Source organism: Elephas maximus, chromosome 16 (genome assembly GCF_024166365.1).
Source record: "Elephas maximus indicus isolate mEleMax1 chromosome 16, mEleMax1 primary haplotype, whole genome shotgun sequence".
Lineage (NCBI taxonomy): Eukaryota > Metazoa > Chordata > Mammalia > Proboscidea > Elephantidae > Elephas > Elephas maximus.
In genome coordinates, this window is record NC_064834.1 from 84,719,735 (window position 1) to 84,734,157 (window position 14,423).

Below are 14,423 nucleotides of genomic sequence, written 5' to 3' on the forward strand. Positions count from 1 at the left end.
CTACTCACCTTCATTTTAACTACTGAAAGAATGAAACAGGATACTGTTTTAAAATACGTAAAATTTTAAACTATCATAAAATTGTCCCAACTAGGAAAGCGAATGGTATTGGTAAAGATGAATCTGAAATGAACAATATTACCCCAAACCTGGTTCTTGTTGATGAGAACTTAATGCTTGGAAGATTTCCAGTGAATTAGAAGTTGCCAAGACACTTTTAACATCGAGACCCATCTAATGCTATAAAATGTGTCATTCTATGCAGCAGAAAAAAATGAGATAATAGATGTCTAAGCTTTTTTTTAATATTGTTGTTGTATGCCTGTTGAGTCAATTCTGACTCATAGTGACCCTCTAAGTCACTTTTGGTTAGCAGCCAAGAGCTTAACCATTGCACCACCAGCCTTCCTTAAATTCCTATAAACCGAAAAATCTGATACACATTAGTAAATATTAAAATGATATTTTAAACATTTACATCTTTGAGGCCATTTCTCCACCAAAGATTTTACTAAGGGCCACCTTCATGTTCCTGTTTCTCAAACTGTAAATGACAGGATTCAGAGTAGGAGGTAACAAGGAGTATAACACAGACATAAAGAGGTTCACTGATGATGGGGGTTCCGAGGCTGAACCTAAGTATGCAATAAATCCAAAAGAGAGAAACAAGGTCACCACAGTTAGGTGGGGCATGCAGGTGGAGACAGTTTTGCACCTTCCTTGAGTGGATGGAATCCTTAAGATGGATGAGAAAATGTGAACATAGGAAACAACCATTAAAATGAAACATACAAAAGCAAAACAACAGCTAGCAATGATAAATGCATATTCTAAAATATGTTCCCCAGAACAAGCAAGTGTAAGCAATTATGGAATATCACAGAAAAACTGATGAACTACGTTGGGCCCACAGAAATTGACAGAGAATGTACCTGCTACGTGAATGGATCCATAGCCACATCCACTGAGCCACGATGCAGCCACCATCTGCACACAGGCACCTCTATTCATAATGGTCTTGTAGTGCAGAGGATGGCAGATGGCAGCATAGCGGTCATAGGACATGACTATAAGGAGGGTAAACTCTGTGCCCCCGAAAAAAATAACAAGAAAAACCTGTGAGGCACATCCCAGGAAGGATATGGAACGGCTGTTAGTCAGAGAGTTCATGATGGACTTGGGGACAGTGACAGATATAGCATGTGTCAATTAAGGGCAAATTTTTCAGGAAGAAGTACATGGGGGCTTGGAGATGCCGGTCGATGGTGGTGAGGGTAACAATGACGAGGGTCCCCATCAGTGCTGTCAGGTAAATGAGGAAGAAGAGGGCTGCATACAGTTTCTGTAGCATCCAGGCATCAGGAAATCCCACGAGCAAGAATTGTTATGTTGGCTATTTTCTGAGGCATGCTGATCTTTGTCTGCAGAAACTTAAGAAAAGTAACATTTACTTCATTCACTTACACCCTCAGAACCTGCTTCTTTGTTGGTTCTCTAATTGAATCTACTGTGTCCTGAGGGGCATTTTAAAGTCATTAGAGTAGCCTCAGGAGTTACATCTTACAAACTCTAATTTTAAACTAATGCACAGTAAATTATAATAACAGTCTTTAAGAGCAGGCTAGAATAATTTACCTTCTAGTTGCCTAGGGCAGTGAAATACGTCTTGCACATATGATAGATTAGAACTGGATCACCGACGTTTTTACCAAGTGTTCACATTAAGCACATCATGCATGGGCTTTTTAAAGACTGAATAGAATCTTAGAAGTATCTGCACATTCTACTCTGCCCATCAATTGTTCTTAAAGAGCACATAGCTGCCATGGGTCTAATAACCAAAATTAAAATATAATAATTAACAGCTTATTTTCCTAAAAGGCAGTAAATATAATCAGGTAAAATGAATGTACTTATTCAGACATATAAAGAGATAATGTGAGTGGGGAAATTTATAGCAAATGCTTATAGGCTTGGGAGAAATCCACTTACCTAATAGTAACACACACACAAAAAAAATAGTAACACACTTTCCCTAATTTCTGGTGTTCATTCTTTAAAACGCTGGGGGAGTGAAGGCTGAGAATGAAGTTGACAGAGGGCACTTTCTCATACAGGAAGAAAGGCCAGATGAGGTGGGTCTCTTGTCCAATAGGAAGCATATTTCTGTTCAAATATTGCTGTTGCTCAGGTTTTCTATGCATTTACTGAGTTATTGTCTTTTCTCCATTGGCACACACAGGTTTAAATGAGTCTTGTGTTTGTCCTACATTTTTATAAGAAGTTACAATTGACTAATTAGAATGAGAGTTGATTTAGTGTATTGGCAAAGATTCCTGAGGGGGACAATCATTTCCCAGAAGATGCCGTTATTATGGACGTGGAAGCCTTGTAGGGCAAAAATTTAGGTCTGTGGTTGGACAGTTGGCTTACCCAGCAGGATTTCCTGTTATGAGACCCATGTCATCAACTGTGGAATAATTTGTTGTTGGGTTTCTTCCCTCAATAGACTGTGTAGAACTTTACATTTGGTGGAAAGTGAAAAACAAATTTTTTTTAAATTCATGAACTCATATCTGGACACAAGTGATCAGCTATGTCGCGGCCTTTAGTACCTAATTTTTTTTTTATTAACTTTTATTGAGCTTCAAGTGAATGTTTACAAATCAAGTCAGACTGTCACATATAAGTTTATATACACCTTACTCCGTACTCCCACTTGCTCTCCCCCTAATGAGTTAGCCCATCCAGTCTCTCCTTTCATGACAATTATACCAGCTTCCAACTCTCTCTATCCTCCCATCCCGCCTCCAGACAGGAGATGCCAACACAGTCTCAAGTGTCCACCTGATACAAGTAGCTCACTCTTCATCAGTATCTCTCTCCTACCCATTGTCCAGTCCCTTCCATGTCTGATGAGTTGTCTTCGGGAATGGTTCCTGTCCTGGGCCAACAGAAGGTTTGGGGACCATGACTGCTGGGATTCCTCTAGTCTCAGTCAGACCATTAAGTCTGGTCTTTTTATGAAAATTCGGGGTCTGCATCCCACTGATCTCCTGCTCCTTCAGGAGTTCTCTGTTGTGCTCCCTGTCAGGGCAGTCATCGGTTGTGACCGGGCACCAACTAGTTCTTCTGGTCTCAGGGTGATGTAGGTCTCTAGTTCATGTGGCCCTTTCTGTCTCTTGGGCTCTTAGTTATCCTGTGATCTTGGTGTTCTTCATTCTCCTTTGCTCCAGGTGGGTTGAGACCAATTGATGCATCTTAGATGGCCACTTGTTAGCATTTAAGACCCCAGACGCCACATTTCAAGGTGGGATGCAGAATGTTTTCATAATAGAATTATTTTGCCAATTGACTTAGAAGTCCCCTTAAACCATATTCCCCAAACCTCTGCCCTTGCTCTGCTGACCTTTGAAGCATTCAGTTTATCCCGGAAACTTCTTTGCTTTTGGTTCAGTCCAATTGAGCTGACCTTCCATGTATTGAGTATTGTCCTTCCCTTCACCTAAAGCAGTTCTTATCTACTAAATAATCAGTAAAAAACCCTCTCCCACCCTCCCTTCCTCCCCCCTCGTTACAACAAAAGTATGTGTTCTTCTCAGTTTATACTATTTCTCAAGATCTTATAATAGTGGTCTTATACAATATTTGTCCTTTTGCCTCTAACTTCGCGCAGCATAATGCCTTAGAGGTTCCTCCATGTTATGAAATGTTTCACAGATTCGTCACTGTTCTTTATCGATGTGTAGTATTCCATTGTGTGAGTATACCACAATTTATTTAACCATTCATCCGTTGATGGACATCTTGGTTGCTTCCAGCTTTTTGCTATTGTAACCAGTGCTGCAATAAACATGGGTGTGCATATATCTGTTTCTGTGAAGGCTCTTATTTCTCTAGGGTATATTCCGAGGAGTGGGATTTCTGGGTTGTATGGTAGTTCTATTTCCAACTGTTTAAGATAATGTCAGATAGATTTCCAAAGTGGTTGTACCATTTGACGTTCCCACCAGCAGTGTATAAGAGTTCCAATCTCTTCGCAGCCTCTCCAACATTTATTATTTTGTGTTTTTTGGATTAATGCCAGCCTTGTTGGTGTGAGATGGAATCTCATCGTAATTTTAATTTGCATTTCTCTAATGGCTAATGATCGAGTGCATTTTCTCATGCATCTGTTAGTTGCCTGAATATCTTCTTTAGTGAAGTGTGTGTTCCTAGCCTTTGCCCACTTCTTGATTGGGTTGTTTGTCTTTTTGTGGTTGAGTTTTAACAGAATCATATAGATTTTAGAGATCAGGCGCTGGTCAGAGATGTCATAGCTGAAAATTCTTTCCCAGTCTGTAGGTGGTCTTTTTACTCTTTTGGTGAAGTCTTTAGATGAGCACAGGTGTTTGATTTTTAGGAGCTCCCAGTTATCTGGTTTCTCTTCATCATTTTTGGTAATGTTTTGTATTCTGTTTATGCCTTGTATTAGGGCTCCTAGGGTTGTCCCTATTTTTTCTTCCATGATCTTTATCGTTTTAGTCTTTATGTTTAGGTCTTTGATCCACTTGGAGTTCGTTTTTGTGCATGGTGTGACGTATGGGTCCTGTTTCATTTTTTTGTGATGTCTTTACCTGGTTTTGGTATCAGGGAGATGGTGGCTTCATAGAATGAGTTGGGTAGTATTCCGTCATTTTCTATGCTTTGAAATACCTTTAGTAGTAGTGGTGTTATCTCTTCTCTGAAAGTTTGGTAGAACTCTGCAGTATAGTCATCTGGGCCAGGGCTTTTTTTTGTTGGGACTTTTTTGATTACCGTTTCAATCTCTTTTTTTGTTATGGGTCTATTTAGTTGTTCTACTTCTGATTGTGTTAGTTTAGGTAGGTAGTGTTTTTCCAGGAATTCATCCATTTCTTCTAGGTTTGCAAATTTGTTAGAGTACAATTTTTTGTAATAATCTGATATGATTCTTTTAATTTCTGTTGGGTCTGTTGTGATGTGGCCTTTCTCGTTTCTTATTCGGGTTATTTGTTTCCTTTCCTGTGTTTCTTTAGTCAGTCTAGACAATGCTTTATCAATTTTGTTAATTTTTTCAAAGAACCAGCTTTTGGCTTTGTTAATTCTTTCAATTGTTTTTCTGTTCTCTAATTCATTTAGTTCAGCTCTAATTTTCATTATTTGTTTTCTTCTAGTGCCTGATGGATTCTTTTGTTGCTCACTTTCTATTTGTTCAAGTTGTAGGGACAGTTCTCTGATTTTGGCTCTTTCTTCTTTTTGTATGTGTGCATTTATTGATATAAATTGGCCTCTGAGCACTGCTTTTGCTGTGTCCCAGAGGTTTTGATAGGAAGTATTTTCATTCTCGTTGCATTCTGTGAATTTCCTTATTCCCTCCTCGATGTCTTCTATATCCCAGTCTTTTTTCAGGAGGGTATTGTTCATTTTCCAAGTATTTGATTTCTTTTCCCTAGTTTTTCTGTTATTGATTTCTAGTTTTATTGCCTCGTGGTCTGAGAAGATGCTTTGTAATATTTCCATGTTTTGGATTCTGCAAAGGTTTGTTTTATGACCTAATATGTGGTCTATTCTAGAGAATGTTCCATGTGCACTAGAAAAAAAAGTATACTTTGCAGCTGTTGGGTGGAGAGTTCTGCATAAGTCAATGAGGTCAAGTTGGTTGATGTAGCAATTAGGTCTTCCGTGTCTTTATTGAGCTTCTTAGTGGAAGTCCTGTCCTTCTCTGAAAGTGGTGTGTTGAAGTCTCCTACTATAATTGTGGAGGTGTCTGTCTCACTTTTCAGTTCTGTTAAAGTTTTTTTTGTGTATCTTGCAGCCCTGTCTTTAGGTGCATAAATATTTAATATGGTTATATCTTCCTGAGCAATTGTCCCTTTTATCATTATGTAGTGTCCTTCTTTATCCTTTGTGGGGGATTTAAGTTTAAAGTCTATTTTGTCAGAAATTAATATTGCTACTCCTGCTCTTTTTTGCTTATTGTTTGCTTGATATATTTTTTTCCATCCTTTGAGTTTTAGTTTGTTTGTGTCTCTAAGTCTACGGTGTGTCTCTTGTAGGCAGCATATAGACGGATCGTGTTTCTTTATCCAGTCCGAGATTCTCTGTCTCTTTACTGGTGTGTTTAGTCCATTTACATTCAGCGTAATTATAGATAAGTATGTGTTTAGAGTTGTCATTTTGATGCTTTTTTATGTGTGTTGTTGACAATTTCATTTTTCCACTTACTTTTTTGTGCTGAGACGTTTTTCTTTGTAAATTGTGAGATCCTCATTTTCATAGATTTGACTTTATGTTTGTTGAGTCGTTACGTTTTTCTTGCCTTTTATTTTGAGTTATGGAGTTGTATTACCTCTTTGTGGTTACCTTAATATTTACCCCTGTTTTTCTAAGTAAAAGCCTAACTTGTATTGTCCTATATCGCCTTGTATCCCTCTCCATATGGAAGTTCTATGCCACCTGTATTTAGTCCCTCTTTTTGATTATTGTGATCTTTTACATATTGACTTCAATGATTCCCTCTTTTGAGCATTTTTTTAAATTAATCTTAATTTGTTTTTGTGATTTCCCTATTTCAGTTGATATCAGGATGTTCTGTTCTGTGACTTTGTGTTGTGCTGGTATCTGATATTATTGGTTTTCTGACCAATTTCCTTTAGTATTTCTTGTAGCTTTGGTTTGGTTTTTGCAAGTTCTTTAAGCTTGTGTTTATCTGTAAATATCTTAATTTCGCCTTCATATTTCAGAGAGAGTTTTGCTGGCAGTTTTTCTCCTTCAGTGCTGTGTATATGTCATCCCATTGCCTTCTTGCCTGCATGGTTTCTGCTGAGTAGTCTGAACTTCTTGATTCTCCCTTGAAGGAGACCTTTCTTTTATCCCTGGCTGCTTTTAAAATTTTCTCTTGATCTTTGGTTTTGGCAAGTTTGATGATAATATGTCTTGGTGTTTTTCTTTTTGGATCAATCTTAAATGGAGTTCAATGACCATCTTGGATAGATATCCTTTCGTCTTTCATGATGTCAGGGAAGTTTTCTGTCAGCAGATCTTCAACTATTTTCTCTGTGTTTTCTGTCCTCCCTCCCTGTTCTGGGTTTCCAAGCACACGCAAGTTATCCTTCTTGATAGAGTCCCACATGATTCTTAGGGTTTCTTCATTTTTTTTAATTCTTTCATCTGATTTTTTTTCCAGCTATGTTGGTGTTAATCCCCTGGTCCTCCAGATTTCCCACTCTGCATTCTAATTGTTCGAGTCTGCTCCTCTGACTTCCTATTGCGTTGTCTAATTCTGTAATTTTATTGTTAATCTTTTGGATTTCTGCATGCTGTCTCTCTATGGATTCTTGCAACTTATTAATTTTTCCACTATGTTCTTGAATAATCTTTTTAAGTTCTTCAACTGTTTTATCAGTGTGTTCCTTGGCTTTTTCTGCAGTTTGCCTTATTTCATTTCTGAGGTCATCCCTGATGTCTTGAAGCATTCTGTAAATTAGTGTTTTATATTCTGTATCTGATAATTCCAGGATTGTATCTTCATTTGGGAAAGATTTTGATTCTTTTGTTTGGGGGGTTGTAGAAGCTGTCATGGTCTGCTTCTTTATGTTGTTTGATATCGACTGCTATGTCCGAGCCGTCACTAAGATATAAAAAAGTAGTGGTTTATTCTGTAATTGCTCGCTGAGTCTTGTTTTGTTTTCTTTCAATATACGTCGATGGGCTACTAGATTGTGCTGTCTTTTTTGTTGTAGCCCTTGACTTACTTATGACCTATTACCAGCTGGTTTGGGCTGTTGCCAGATATATATGCCTGAGTCTATTCAGTATTCTTGAGTAGAATCTGATTTGGGGTCATCAAGTGTGTGCTGCACCCTAACACCTATCCACCTCGAGAAGTAGTGGTGATAGTTGTGTGCACCAGATTCTATTAGCAGTTGGGGTTCACTCTCCAGGGGGGCAGGATGCTGACAGGCTTCCCCCAAGTGTCAGTGAGGTAGGTGTGTCTCTATTCCTATAGCACCTTGGTGGGAGGGCACTGCAGCTGTACCTCAGGCCCCCAATGCAAGTACCTCTACTGATTGGTAGATGTCACCCTCCTTAGTCCCCTAAGGCAAGAGGCTAGGTGGTCTGGGGGGAGCTTCAGCCTTCAGTTCCGTGTTGTGGGTCAGTTAGGACTCTGTTGAATAAGCAGAGAAATCAGACCTGGGAAACTTGTTTTTCCAGAAAATCCGCTAAAAATAAATGCAGTCAGATCCCTATCAGAACTGCCTTTGGATTATAACCGCCACCTTGTTCCCTGTAAGGATGAAAGTCCGGGATTTGGATCATATATGCTTGGCTGTAGCTGGTTCTGTGTTTTAAGTCCAATTAGGGATGAATTTTCAGTCCCTGGCTTTTTTGTAGTTCCTTCTCTCAGGCCAGAAGAATGGCTTAGGAAAAGACCAAAAAAAAAAAAAAAAAGGGAAAGACAAAGCTGAGGAGCCGGAGCTGTTCTCCCTCTGGCTCAGGAAATTCCAATGTTAATGAAGCCGCCTGGGAAGGGGAGGGGAGGATTCAGAAAAACAGCAGAGAGTAGCACCCCGGAATATAGCCAAAGTTGCTTGTCTGGCTTGGGATGACTATTTTATCTGAGATTCCCGAGGGGCGTGTCGACTATGTGTGCTGGCTGTGTGGAGATTTTCCCCGAGGGTCTGGCCCGCTGAAGCCGTGGTCAGATCCTCCGCTGCCAGTCCAAAGCCCAGCATCAAGGTTCCCCTGCTGGGACACTGCACTCCTGGCTCCAAAATCAGTCGCTGCCTCCTGGGGACTTTTTGTCCTGCCAGCCGCGTCGCCACGCCGCCCCGGCGGACCAGCTGGGCCCCCTCCATGGGTTAGTTCAGGGGAGTAGGGCTGCACCCCGTGTTTGTGCCGTGACCGTATGCCGTGTTCAGCTCCCCTGTGCCCAATCCAAAGCCTGGCGCCAAGGTTCCCCAGCTAGGACGCTGCATTCCCAGCTCCAAAACCAGTCATTGCCTCCCAGGGACTTCTCCTCCCACCAGCCGAGTCGCCATGCCTCCTGCGCAGACCAGCTGGGCCCCCTCCCGGGGTCAGTTCAGGGGGGTAGGGCTGCGCCCCGTGTTTGCGCCGTCACAAGATGTTGTGTTCAGCTCTCCTGTGCCCAATCCTAAGCCCAGCGCCAAGATTACCTGACTGGGACTCTGGCTCCAGGCTCCGAAAACAGTCGCTTCTTCCCCGTAGTTGTTCATTCTCCTTCTCTGTCACTCAGGTCAACTCTTTAAATCTGTGTTTGTTGTTCAGGGTTCATAGATTGTCATGTATGTGATCGATTCACTTGTTTTTCCGAGTCTTTGTTGCAAGAGGGATCCGAGGTAGTGTCTACCTAGTCAGCCATCTTGGCCCTCCCTTTAGTACCTATTTTGATGTTATTTTTGTTTTTACTTATCATAAATTTGTGTAAGTCCATCTGTCATACAAAATAATCAAGTTACCAGAAGATAAGAAACTTAAATTCCCTCTCTCAGCCTTCACTCCATTTTCCTTCCCTCTCAGCCTTCACTCCATTTTCCATTCTAAAATGTTTTATTGCATTTCTTTTCTTTCAGTTTTCGGTCAATTTGTGACATATAACTGCAAAAAAAGGTACATTTCAGCATAGATGAGATCTTTCCATGCTTTGTTCTATTTGCTTATTTTTCACTTAACGTATTTTTCAGAACATTTACCAATACCGTTAAAATATATTTAATCCTTGCTTTTTAATGTTTGCACGTACTTCAGAATATGCATACATTTTTTCCTTTTTTAAATTTTTTTGTGCTTTAAGTGAAAGTTTACAAATCAAGTCAGTCTGTCACACAAAAACGTATACACACCTTGCTACATATTCTCAATTACTCTCCCCTCAATGCGATAGCCCGCTCCCTCCCTCCACTCTCTCTTTTCTAACCTCATCCACCCACTCACACCCCCTCCAGGGAGGAGGTACTAACACAGTCTCAAGTGTCCACCTGATCCAAGAAGCTCACTCCTCACCAGCATCCCTCTCCAACCCATTGTCCAGTCCAATCCCTGTCTGAAGATTTGGCTTTGGGAATGGTTCCTGTCCTGGGCCAACAGAAGGTCCGGGGGCCATGACCACTGGGCTCCTTCTAGTCTCAGTCAGACCATTAAGTCTGGTCTTTTTACAAGAATTTGGGGTCTGCATCCCACTGCTCCCTCAGGAGTTCTCTGTTCCATTCCCTGTCAGGGCAGTCATCGGTTGTAGCCAGGCACCGTCTAGCTCTTCCGGTCTCATGCTGATGTAGTCTCTGGTTTATGTGGCCCTTTCTGTCTCTTGGGCTAATAATTACCTTGTGTCCTTGGTGTTTGTCGTTCTCCTTTGATCCAAGTGGGTTGAGACCAATTGATGCATCTTAGATGGCCGCTTGCTAGCGTTAAAGACCCCAGATGCCTCTCTCCAAGGTGGGATGCAGAATGTTTTCTTAATAGATTTTATTATGCCAATTGACTTAGATGTCCCCAGAAACCATGGTCCCCAAACCCCCGCCCCAGCTGCGCTGGCCTTTGAAGCATTCAGTGTGTTCAGGAAACTTCTTTGCTTTTGGTTTAGTCCAGTTGTGCTGACCTCCCCTGTATTGTGTGTTGTCTTTTCTTATCCACTATCTAATTAATGATACCCCTCTCACTCTACCTCCCTCCCCCCTCTCGTAACCCTCAAAGAGTATTTTCTTCTCTGTTTAAACTATCTCTCGAGTTCTTACAATAGCGATCTTATACAATATTTGTCCTTTTGCAACTGACTAATTTCACTCAGCATAATGCCTTCCAGATTCCTCCACATTATAAAATGTTTCACAGATTCATCACTGTTCTTTATCAATGTGTAGTATTCCATTGTGTGAATATACCATAATTTATTAATCCATTCATCCATTGATGGGCACCTTGGTTTGCATGCACCATTTTAAAAATTTTTATTTTTTCATATTGCAAACAAATTGTGATGGTTCTAACATATATATTTTTATATATATGCACACTTAATTTCTTAAAATACATTATTTGGAAGTAATTAGTTGATCAAATAGCTTTGAAATTTCTGTAAATGCCACCAATTAATCTCCCAAACACATGGCAAATCTGTGCTCCTACCTACAGCATTCCATTTACACACATTCCTGCCTATACAGGAGATTTTTTATTTATTCATTTTTCTTAAACTTATGGGCAAAAACTATCTCACTGTTGATGCCATTCGCAGCTGTATTATTACCAGTGAATGTAGGACTGGAGATAGACACATACTGTTGTTGGGGTTACAATATTTAGAAATGAAGTATATTTAACGTTAACGTGATAAAGTAAGAGGTTAGGACAAGGGTGTACTGGAGCAAGAAAACAACGTCCTATGGTAACTCAAATCAACAGGAAGAAATGAAGGTAATAAAAGAATTTAAAAAGCTAATATAAGAAACTCTTTGATATATACTTGCTCTTTTTTCTTCTCTCTGCTTTCTTAAAATCTATAAGATACAAAATAATAATTATAACAATGTACTGTTGGATTTATATATAGATGGGATTTGTATATCAGTAATACAAAAAAAGGGACAGAATAAAGCTGTATAGGAACAAAGTTTCTAAATTTCACTGAAATTAAGTTGGTATAAATTTAAAGTATATTCCACTAAGATATAATATTGTCACCCATTCGTGTTAAAAACTCTCAATGAACAGGGAAACTTTCTCAACTCAATAAAGAATATCCACAAAACCCTACAGCTAACGTCATACTTGATTAAGAGCTCCTCTGCTAATAAAATATTGACAGTTCAAAGCCATCCATTGACTCTGTGGGAGAAAGACCTGGCAATCTGCTCCCATAAAGATTGCATTCTAGAATATTCTATGGGGCAGTTCTACTCTATCACATAGGGTCACTGTGATTCAAAATTGACTTGACGGCGACTAACAACAAAAGTGACTTCATATTTAAAGGTGAGGGATTGCATGTTTTCCCTCTAAGTTCAGGAACAAAGCAAGTGTGACTCCCTCTCATCCATCCTATTCAACATTTTACTGGAAGTGAAATGATGAGACAATAAAATGTATACAGATAGGAAAAGAAGGGGAAAAAAAAGCTGGATTTATTTACAGATGCCATGCTTCATAGAAAATCCCAAAGACTCAACAAAAAAATCCTGGAACTAATAACTGGTTACAGCAAGGTTGCAGGATACAAGATCAACATGCAAATGTCAATTAGTTTCTATATAACCAAAAGAAACCACCAAACCCATTGCTGTCGACTTGACTCCAACTCATAGCAACTCTATAGGACAGAGTAGAACTGCCCCATAGAGTTTCCAAGGACAGCATGGTGGATTTGAACTGCTGACCTTTTGGTTAGCAGCCTGAGCTCTTAACCACTATGCCACCAGGGTTTTCTTCTTTACAAAAACAGCATTGGTAAACTCAAATTGAAATTAAAAGCACAATACCATTTACATTAGCACCAAAAAATGAAATATCTAAGTATAATTTTAATAAAATATATACGGTACCTATACAAAGAAAACTACAAAACATTAATGAAAGAAAGAAAGGCAGAAAAAATAAAGGGAGATCAAAGTGTTCATTAATAGTAGTCGAATTCCGTCTAGTTCTTCTGGTCTCATGACAAATCAGGCAGCTGTTCACGAGGCGGCCAGACATGTATCTGAAGTTCTATTTCAATCCATGACCCTCCTCTTGCTCTGTTGCTCTGGTGAGTGGAGGCATCCTGAATGGCAACTTGCTAGCTTTTAAGACCCCAGTCACTACACAACAAATTAGGAGGTAGAAAACAGAATTACTTAGAAACAATATTGGGCTAAGTGATTGGAATATCACTCAAAACCATGACCCTAAGCCTCCAAACCAAGAAAACAAATCCTGTGAGGTGTTTGGTTGTACACAAGCAGCCTCAACCACTGCCACCCCTTCTTTTTTTGTAAACACAATATGTGTCAATTCAACATTTTTAAGGTGTAAATTTTAGTGATATAAATTACATTAATCAATTGTACAAACATTACCCTTAATTGATGTCGTTTCCCATCAACATAAATAAAAACTCACTGCTTCCCAAAGAGTGGATCCCCTTCTCCCTTCTCTTTTACCCCCCAATAACCACGAATAAACTTCAATCTCTATGTATTTGCCTATTCTTTTCATTTCATATCAGTGAAATCTTACAATATTAGTCCTTTTATAATTGGCTTATTTCAGTCAGCATAATGTCTTCAATGTTCATGCATGTTGTAGTAAGTATCAGTAATTTGTTTCTCTTTCTGGCTTAGTAGTATTCCATTGCATGTATGTATCACATTTTGCTTAGCTATTTGCTGATGGACTTTTAGTTTGTTTCCACCTTTTGGCTATTGTGAATAGTGCTGCAATGAACGCTGGTGTACATATGTCTGTTCACTTCTCAACCCTTAAGGCACTTGGGTATATACTTGGGGATTGCTGGGCCATTCCATAGACAGATCCTGATCAAAATGGAGAGGGGAATGCAAAACAAAATTTCAAATTTCCAGTGGTATCCAAAATTCCTGGAGCCATTGAGGCTGGAAAAGCCCCTCAAATTATTGCCCTGAGATAATCTTTAAACTTGAAACCTTAAACCAAAACTATCCCCTGAAGTCTTCTTTGAACCAAAAATTAACTTATTTTAATTCATAAAGTGTGTCTGCTTTGAGAATTGTGTTCTTTTAAAGGAACATCCACGTGAGATCAAATTGAGAACAGCAACTTGAAAGATTGGATGGGAAGCTTAGAGGTTAGGGAGTTTAAGGTAATGCTGGTGGGATAATGCAGAGAAGGATAGCGAGAATGGTGGTACAACTTGAAGAATGTAATCAACGTCACTGAATTATACATGTAGAAATTGCACATCAGCTAATGATTGGTAAACACAAGTGGTATGTACATAAAATGGATTATTTAACAATAAATAAGAATGAAGTGCTGACACCTGTTACAAGATGTATCAACCTTGAAATCATTATCTTGAGGGGAAATTGGCAAGATTGTTTGAAGGGTGTGTGCTGTCCAAGAAATAGAACTCAGATTTTGCTTCTCTTGCTAAGAGAAGCCATACAAGACAAAATGTATAAACTGAGGAACAAAAAGCCTGGGCCAGAAAGTAATACTAGGCACTAAAACATGTGGAAAAGAAGAAAGGGACTCGGGATGAGAAACTCTACTGAGCCTTTCTGAAAGAAGTAAGTGAGTCACAAACCCATGAAAGAAGGCATTAAAAAGTGATGAGTATGCAGAAAGTAAAAAGATACCACCAGAAATAATGTAGGGTCAAATGCTTGTTCATCTTTGAAAATTTTCCAAATCAAGAGCAAGGATGGAATAATTCATTTACCCTCTCTAGAAAG

General features: G+C 39.4%; 1 pseudogene; it reads right to left on the reverse strand.

Annotated features, from left to right (window-relative positions):
• Window positions 1-474: 474 nt before the first annotated feature.
• On the reverse strand, window positions 475-1,375 carry LOC126060026 (olfactory receptor 14A16-like; annotated as a pseudogene).
• Between the last annotated feature and the right edge of the window lie 13,048 nt (window positions 1,376-14,423).